The following is a 7,841-nucleotide window of genomic DNA, read 5'->3' as shown; positions in this document are numbered from 1 at the left end:
CCATCATTCTTCTATCATCATTTGTTCCTAGATCTTGGCTACTCGGACCAGCAGTCTTTTCTCTCTCTCTCTCTCTCTCTCTCTCTCTCTCTCTCTCTCTCTCTTAAATGGCATTACTAAGGTATAATTGATGTAAAATAAGCTGATAATTTAACTGTACAATTTGATAAATTTTGACATTCATGTATGCCCATGTAACCATCACCACCAAATCAAGATAGAGAACACATCCACCACCCCCAAAAGTCTCCCTGTGTCTTCTTGATCATCCCTCCCTCCTGCCCTTACCTGCCCCCCATTCTCAGGAAGCACCAGTCTGTTTCCTGTCCCTAGGGATTAGTCTGCATTTTCTAGAGGTTTACATAAATGCAGTCATACAGTATGTGCACACTCTCTCTCTCTCTCTTTCTCTCTCTTTGGTCTGTCTGCTTTCACTCAGAAAATTTTTCTTAAGATTTATCTATATTGCTGCACTTATCAACAATTTATTCCGTTTTCTTGCTGAGTAGTGTTCCATTATACAGCTATACCATAAATTCTTTATCTATTCATCTGTTGGTGGATGTTTACATTGTTTTCAGGTTTGGGGAAGCCTTTGTCTTCAAGCAGCTGGGCTGGGGGTGCTTCCGAAAATACTCAGCACTCGTTGCTGCCAAGGCTTCTTGCTTTGGCTGCTTCTGACTCGCTGCAGTGGGAGCAGGAGAATCCCTCCACAGAGTATGGGAAGACTTGTGGGGAGAGGTGGTCGCATCTCCATATAACCCCTCCACTTCTCCCCACTCCTCCCCACCCGCTCTATTCCAGCAGCCTCTCAGATCAGATCAAGCTGCCCCTTGACTTGAGCCAGGAAGAGAAAGGCTCAGATAGCAACTGGGAGGAATGGGACAGGTCAGTAGTGACACCTTTCATTTCACGAGCATTTCCCACTGTTTGCCCTTTGAGGACAAAGCAAGTCCCTGTAGAGTGGTAGGTTGCTGACAACTTTTACAACACTGGCTCTTATAATATGTTTTTAAAGAGATTAATACAGAATATTTACAGCAGGGCTCCTTAACCTTTGATATGTACACGTATCATTAGAGGGTCATGTAAAATGCAGATTCTGATGCAATAGGCTGGGCATGGGACTTGAGACTGTGCACTTCCAGCAAGCTCTCAGATGATTTGATGCTGCTGTCTTCAGGCTGCACACTTCAAGGGGCCATTCCCAGGTGTTTGGTTGTTTAATAATTGCTTTTTAACAAGTGTTTAATCACGGTCTATAAAACTCTACTAAAGTACAGGCTAACGCAAGTCATCTTCTCTCCTGGAGAGCTCCTGCAGCTATTCTGAATTAACCAGGGCCTCCTACTGAATATCCCAAGTGCTCCCTCAAAACTAGGACTGGTGTCAGAGCTGGGTGGTGTCAGATTTTAGCCTATCAATAAAAGCACCTCGGCCAGGTGCAGTGGCTCATGCCTGTAATCCCAGCACTTTGGGAGGCCGAGGCAGGTAGATCACCTGAGGTCAGGAGTTCAAGACCGCCTGGCCAACATAGGAAACCCTCGTTTCTACGATACAAAAATTAGCCGGGCATGGTGGCACACACCTGTAATCATAGCTACTCAGGAGGCTGAGGCACGAGAATCACTTGAACCCGGAAGATGGAAGTTGCTGTGCGCCGAGATCGCACCACTGCACTCCTGCCTGGGTGACAGAGTGAGACACTGTCTCAAAAACACAATAAAAAAAATTTTTTTTTAAAGAATAGCACCTTCTTTCGGCAAAATATCTTGTTTGCTGCCTTATGCTATATCTTGGTTCCTGGGAAGTATGAAGTTTTGGAACTTAGACTGCAAAAATGGGATATTGTGAAAACAGGTGAACTACAGGGGTGCAAGTAAAAAGAAAAAAATGGGTTATGGGATAGTCTGGGAGACAGGATAAAAGGGAAGGGAATAAGAGTATCTATAATAAAGGGAGGAGGAACTCCCAATTATGTTACCAAGGCTGATCCTGTGCAGTGGCCCAAGGATGGAATGGTCAATCTGAGATGTGCTCTAAGCTGAAAACCTAGAGCCCCAGGAAAACGTTCCAAATAGGCCTCACCTGGTCCACAGTTTCCATCAAATATTTCTACCCTTCCTTTCACTGACCCTCAATAACTCCCATGTTTGAATGACTGCATCTACTTGGCTCATTCTTTAAGCTGTATGCTATTCTCTCAGAGCCTAACTCTAATAGAACCTTTTTTTTTCTGTGGGGGCCAACTATCACAGGCCATCTAGGTGGAAACGAGCTGGTACTGTGGAAAGCACAGATCTCTGGTTGCAGTTTTGATAAAGTGATCCATTCAATCAAGCAAATGAATGTTTATGTCCTAATACGTGCAAGGCACTGTGAATACAGTCCCTTTCCTCAAGGGAGAGCAAGACACAAACTGATATAGCACTCACTTATGCTCAGAGGCACAAACTCAACGTCTTAGGCAATCAGAGAAGAGTGGCGGCTAGCTATGGTACACAAGAAGGCAGGTGGTGCTTACCTGAATGACAGCTGGGAGCTGGCCGGGGCGAAAGCAAGGGAGATACTCCAAACAGAAGGAATGACTGGAGCAAAGCCACAGGGTGGGACTGTCCACTGTGTCTTTGGAGAAAGGGAGTCTGTCTTCATGTCAGAAGGAATGGAACAGGAGGATGGGAAGCAGGGGCCAGAGGCCAGCTGTCACTCATTACTAGCTGAATGATATTTGGGAGCTAATTAGGGATGCAGACATCAGAACCAAGATGGTGCTTTATGGCTGATTTGGCGGCAGTGTGCTTTGTTGGAACAGTGGAGTGAGTCAGGAGGTAAAGAGAACAGGTAGGAGGCCACTGTATCAATGGAGGTATGCAAACCTCAGCCAGGTTGGAGCTCCAGGGATAGAAAATGTAGGTTAGATGAAGGAGCAGGGGAAGAAGACATCCCAGGCGGGGTATCTGTATGTCAGGGGTGCTGGAGAGAGGACAATGGTCATGCTGCAATGTTGAGTCTTCCTGAGAGAATGGCAGTTCTGAACCACGAGTTTGGTTTTAGTTAAACTGAGACACTTACACGAAAATGTCCAGCACGCTGGCAGAGACATTAATATGCAGCTTTAAAAGAAAGGCCTCAGCCGGGCATGGTGGCTCACGCCTATAATCCCAGCACTTTGGGAGGCCAAGGTGGGTGGATCACCTAAGGTGAGGAGTTCGAGACTAGCCTGGCCAACATGACGAAACCCCATCTCTACTGAAAATACAAAAATTGGCCAGGGGTGGTGGCAGGCACCTGTAATTCCAGCTACTCAGGAGTCTGAGGCAGAAGAATCACTTCAGCCTGGAGGGCAGAGGTTGCAGTGAAACTGAGATCATGCCACCGCACTCCAGCCTGGGCAACAAGAGCAAAGCTCTGTCTCCAAAAGAAAAAAGAAAAAAAAAAAAAAAAAAAAAAAAAAGCAAAGGCCTCCTGGAGACAGACATTGAGGTTACCCACAATCAATCATTTGTTTCTACAAAAAGCAAACAAAAACATGAGACTCTCTGGTCCTCTACACTGTGCTACACACAGGGGCTACAAAATGGAGAAAGATGGGGTTCCTCCCTGTAGAGTTGTCAGATCCATGGAGGAAATGTACCCCCTCTGCATTCCATTAACAGATTCCAGCACTGCAGTGGAAGGGGTTGCAGAGTGAGGTGGGGAAATCCTTGGGTAGAGGAGATCACTGAGGAGGGAGGGCCCAGAGGGGCAGATTCTTTTCCTGTAAGCTTACAGCTTTCCATTGCTCACAACTTGCCAGGCACTGGCTAGAGCACTGCCAGGTGCAGACTTGTACCCACTGGAGTATACTGTCCCTCTCAGTGAGGTCTGCAAGCAGGAGAGAGAAATTAGTCAGAGAAGGAAATAGAGAAAGGCCCCAGGGACAGGAAATCAAGATTCTGAGACGTCCCTCAGGCCAAAGAGGAAATGATTCCAAGTGATAGCAGTGATCAACAGTATCAAACACTAACAAAATGTCAAGAGGGATAAGACTGAACTGGAGATGAGCCAGGCGTGGTGGCTGATGCCTGTAATCCTAGCACCTTGGGAGGCTGAGGTGGGTGGATCACCTGAGGTCAGGAGTTCAAGACCAGCCTGGCCATCATGGTGAAATCCCATCTTAAAAAAGGAAAAAAAATTTATTAAAAAAAAAAAAAAGACTGAACTGGAGATGATGGATTTGGGAACTTGGTGAAGTCATGGTGATCTTTGGCAGCAATTTCAGTTAAGAAGCATCAGAAAAAGTCACAGAATGAGAGAGTTATGAGGAAGTGGAGAAAAAAGGAGTGTAGTTTTTTTTTTGTTTGTTTGTTTGTTTTGAGAATTTTGGTAGTAAAAGGAAAAATGAATGCTGGCAGTTCAAGGTGAGAGAAATTTAGGAATTTTGGGGAGGGGTGGGGGAATAAGGGAGCCTGGGGCATGTTAGTATTCAGAGGAAGAAGGAAATATTGCGGTAGAAATGTTCACGGATTGAGAAATGAAAGGAATAGATTCGTGGAGGGTGTGTCAACTCTGCTTGGCTCCCCACCTGCTCTTCGTACAGCGCCACTTAGCCCTCTCTTGTGGTTGCAGCCCTCGAGGGGTGGGGACTACAGCCTTCAGTGCCCTGGTTGGGCCCTAGTCCTCCTGGAGCTGCCAGGCCCTAATCAGTGGTTTCTGCTTTGTGCTCCATTTCCCTGGGAGTGACTTAGTGGTCTAAAGCCCAGTTTCCTCGTGGCGAATGCCGGCGTTCTGGCTTGTAAAAACTGTTGACCAGCTCGAGATTTCAGGAAACTGGTTTTCCTAGTCCTGAACACCAGAATGCCCTGACATCCGATGACAGCTCCTCCAAGTGCTAACCATTTGTCAACTCAGATTTCTACTGAACCCCAGCTTTGCTTCTGTAGATTTGGCATTTGGTTTGAAACTTTTCCCGTGTCCTAATTTCAAGAGACTTTATATGGAAATTACTTTTTAAACCCACAGCTACCAAACATCTACTTTATTGGCCCCAAACAGCTAGCTTTAGGCTCTCTCTGTGTTTGTTTGGTATGCATTGCCTTGGCTTCAGTGTTGAGAGCAGGAGAGACTGTGATAAAGAGCAGCCCTTCCTTCTGGGAAGTTTAAAGGAGCAGAAAGGGCCCGGGCATAGTGGCTAATGCCTATAATCCCAATGCTTTGGGAGGCCGAGGCATGAGGATTGCTTGAGCCCAGGAATTTGAGACTAGAGTGGGCAACGTGGTGAGAGCCTGTCTCTACAAAAAACTGTAATAAATTAGCCACACATGGTGGTGCACACCTGTGGTCCCAGCTACTCAAGAGGCTGAAGTAGGAGAATGGCTTGACCCAGGAGGTCGAGGCTGTAGTCAGCTGTGATGCTGCCACTGCACTCCGGCAGGCACAGTGGCTCCCACCTGTCACCCCAGCACTTTGGAAGGCCGAGGTGGGCAGATTACCTGAGATCAGGAGTTTGAGACTAGCCTGGCCAACATAGTGAAACCCTGTCTCTACTAAAAATACAATTAGCCGGGAGTGGCGGTGGGCGCCTGTAGTCGCCGCTACTCAGGAGGCTGAAGTAGGAGAACGGCTTGAACCTGGAAGGTGGAGGTTGCAGTGAGCTGAGGTCGCACCACTGCCCTCCAGCCTGGGTGACAGATTGAGATTCTATCTCAAAAAAAGAGAAAAGTAGGAGAGGAAAGATTAGGGAATTCAAGAGGCAAGTCAACCTTGAGATTCTCATTCCCCAGCCAACCATCCATCCACCTATCTATTCATTTACTCATCCTCTTAATTGCCTATCTGTTCATACAGTCAACACAATTTCTGGTTCACTCACAATATGCCAGCCTCCAGAAATAAGAGACAAAAACACTGGGAAAGCAGCAGGAAAGACTGAAACTAGCCCATCAGTGACTCAGACGCCTAGACACACCTAAATTATCTCTTGCTTTCAGCTGAAGAGAAAGGGAAAAACCTGTTTTATTCACACACATTCATGCTGGGGCTTCCATCAACCAGTCAGGATCTCAGTCTTCTCTGTCCTCTCCAGTTCTCCCGCAAGGAGGCATGAGTAAAGCTACCGTTTAGCAATTCTGGGCAATAAGGCAAGTGCAGGGTATCAAGTCACTTAAAGACCTTGTCAAATCTAGAGGTGGGGCGGGATGCTACTTGAATAATACTTCGTGCTATTCATCACAGCAACCGGCAAATGAGCATTTTATAAGAAATTTAACACCAGAGCCTGCCCCAGCAGGAGCTCATTTAGTTACCAGAGGCTTTGCAACCTCCCACTGCTTAGCAGTTAGCGACCCAGCAGGGGCCCCCACTCATCACACTATCACCCTGGAGATGCCTGCCCCTGGCTCCACTTCCTTGCCTGGGATTATCACACCCAGATTCCCACCAGCTTCGTCTGCTCCTCCAGGACCAGAGGGGAGCCCAGCCTTGGGCCAGGGAAAGGAAGAGGCAGGGGTATCAACGAAAAACAGGAAGAATGTTCCACGTCATTCTACACTGTCTGACACTGAACGTGAAACAGACCCATAGCAAAGTCACACTCATTTAAAACTGGATTCTTATTTTTTAAATTTCTGATTAAAAGCAAAAATATTCCTGTAGATGATCTGAAACAGAAACAATAATAGACAAAAAATATAGAAAAAAAATGAGACATTTAAAAATTAAGAAAAAAGCAAAAATAGTTACGGTGAAAATTTGTAAAATACTGAAAAGAGCTGAGAAGAAATAAAAGCATCCCAAATCCTTATTATCCTTACAAAATTATCAGTATTTTAAATTCTCTTTGGTGATCCGCTTTTTATTTCACTTAATATATTGTGTCCATTTCCCCATGTTTTCAGATGTTCTTTTACAGCATATTTAATGGCCATGTTGTATGCACAGAAAAAATAATAGTAGCTAACACTTAGAAGGTAGCAGTCACTTTCCATGGAGTAACTCATTCTTACAACTTATTGAGGCAGATGCTATAAAATTATCCTCATTTTACAAAAGAGGAAATTGAAGCACAGAGATGCCACACAGCTCTTAGGCAGAGAGTCAGAATTTAAACCCAGAGAGTCCCAGGGTCCAGGCTTTGAACCACTAACCCACATTGCAATGCAATTTACCTCACCTATTCCGGATTGTCGGGTGTCATTCTGACTCAGGGGCTCTTTTTTGCTATCATAAACAATGCTGACATGAACATCCTTTTTTTTTTTTTGACAGGGTTTGATCTGTCATCCAGGCTGGAGTGTCGTGGTGGGATCACGGCTCATTGCAGCCTCGACTTCCAGGGCTCCAGTTATTCTCCTATCTTAGCCTCCCAGGTAACTGGAACTACAGGTATCCGCCACCATGCCCAGCTAATTTTAATTTTTTTTGTAGAGACAGGGTTTTGCCATGTTGCCCAGGCTGGTCTCAAACTCCTTGATTCAAGAGATCCACTCGCCTTGGCCTCCCAAAATGGTGGGATTACAGGCATGAGCCACTGTGCCTGGCCTGAACATTCTTAAATACACACTTTTGTATACATGTTAAATTATTTCCTTACGATACATCCTAGGCCAAATGGAAAACTACTTTAAGGCTTTTGATACATATCGCCAAACTTCGAAATATAACAAATTATATTTGCATATATAGCAGTACTACTTTTTAATGAACTTTTAGTAATGTTGGTTATATTTTTCTTTGTAATTTATGTGGTGAAAATGTTTCCTTATGATTGTTTTAATATGCATTTTCTCGCTTACTAGTTTTATATATTCTTTAAATAAAATCATCAGCTATTTGCATTTTTGTTTTATCTATTTATTTAGAGA

The sequence above is a fragment of the Saimiri boliviensis genome, chromosome 3 (genome assembly GCF_048565385.1).
Source record: "Saimiri boliviensis isolate mSaiBol1 chromosome 3, mSaiBol1.pri, whole genome shotgun sequence".
In the NCBI taxonomy this organism is placed as follows: domain Eukaryota; kingdom Metazoa; phylum Chordata; class Mammalia; order Primates; family Cebidae; genus Saimiri; species Saimiri boliviensis.
This window is presented reverse-complemented; position numbering follows the sequence as displayed.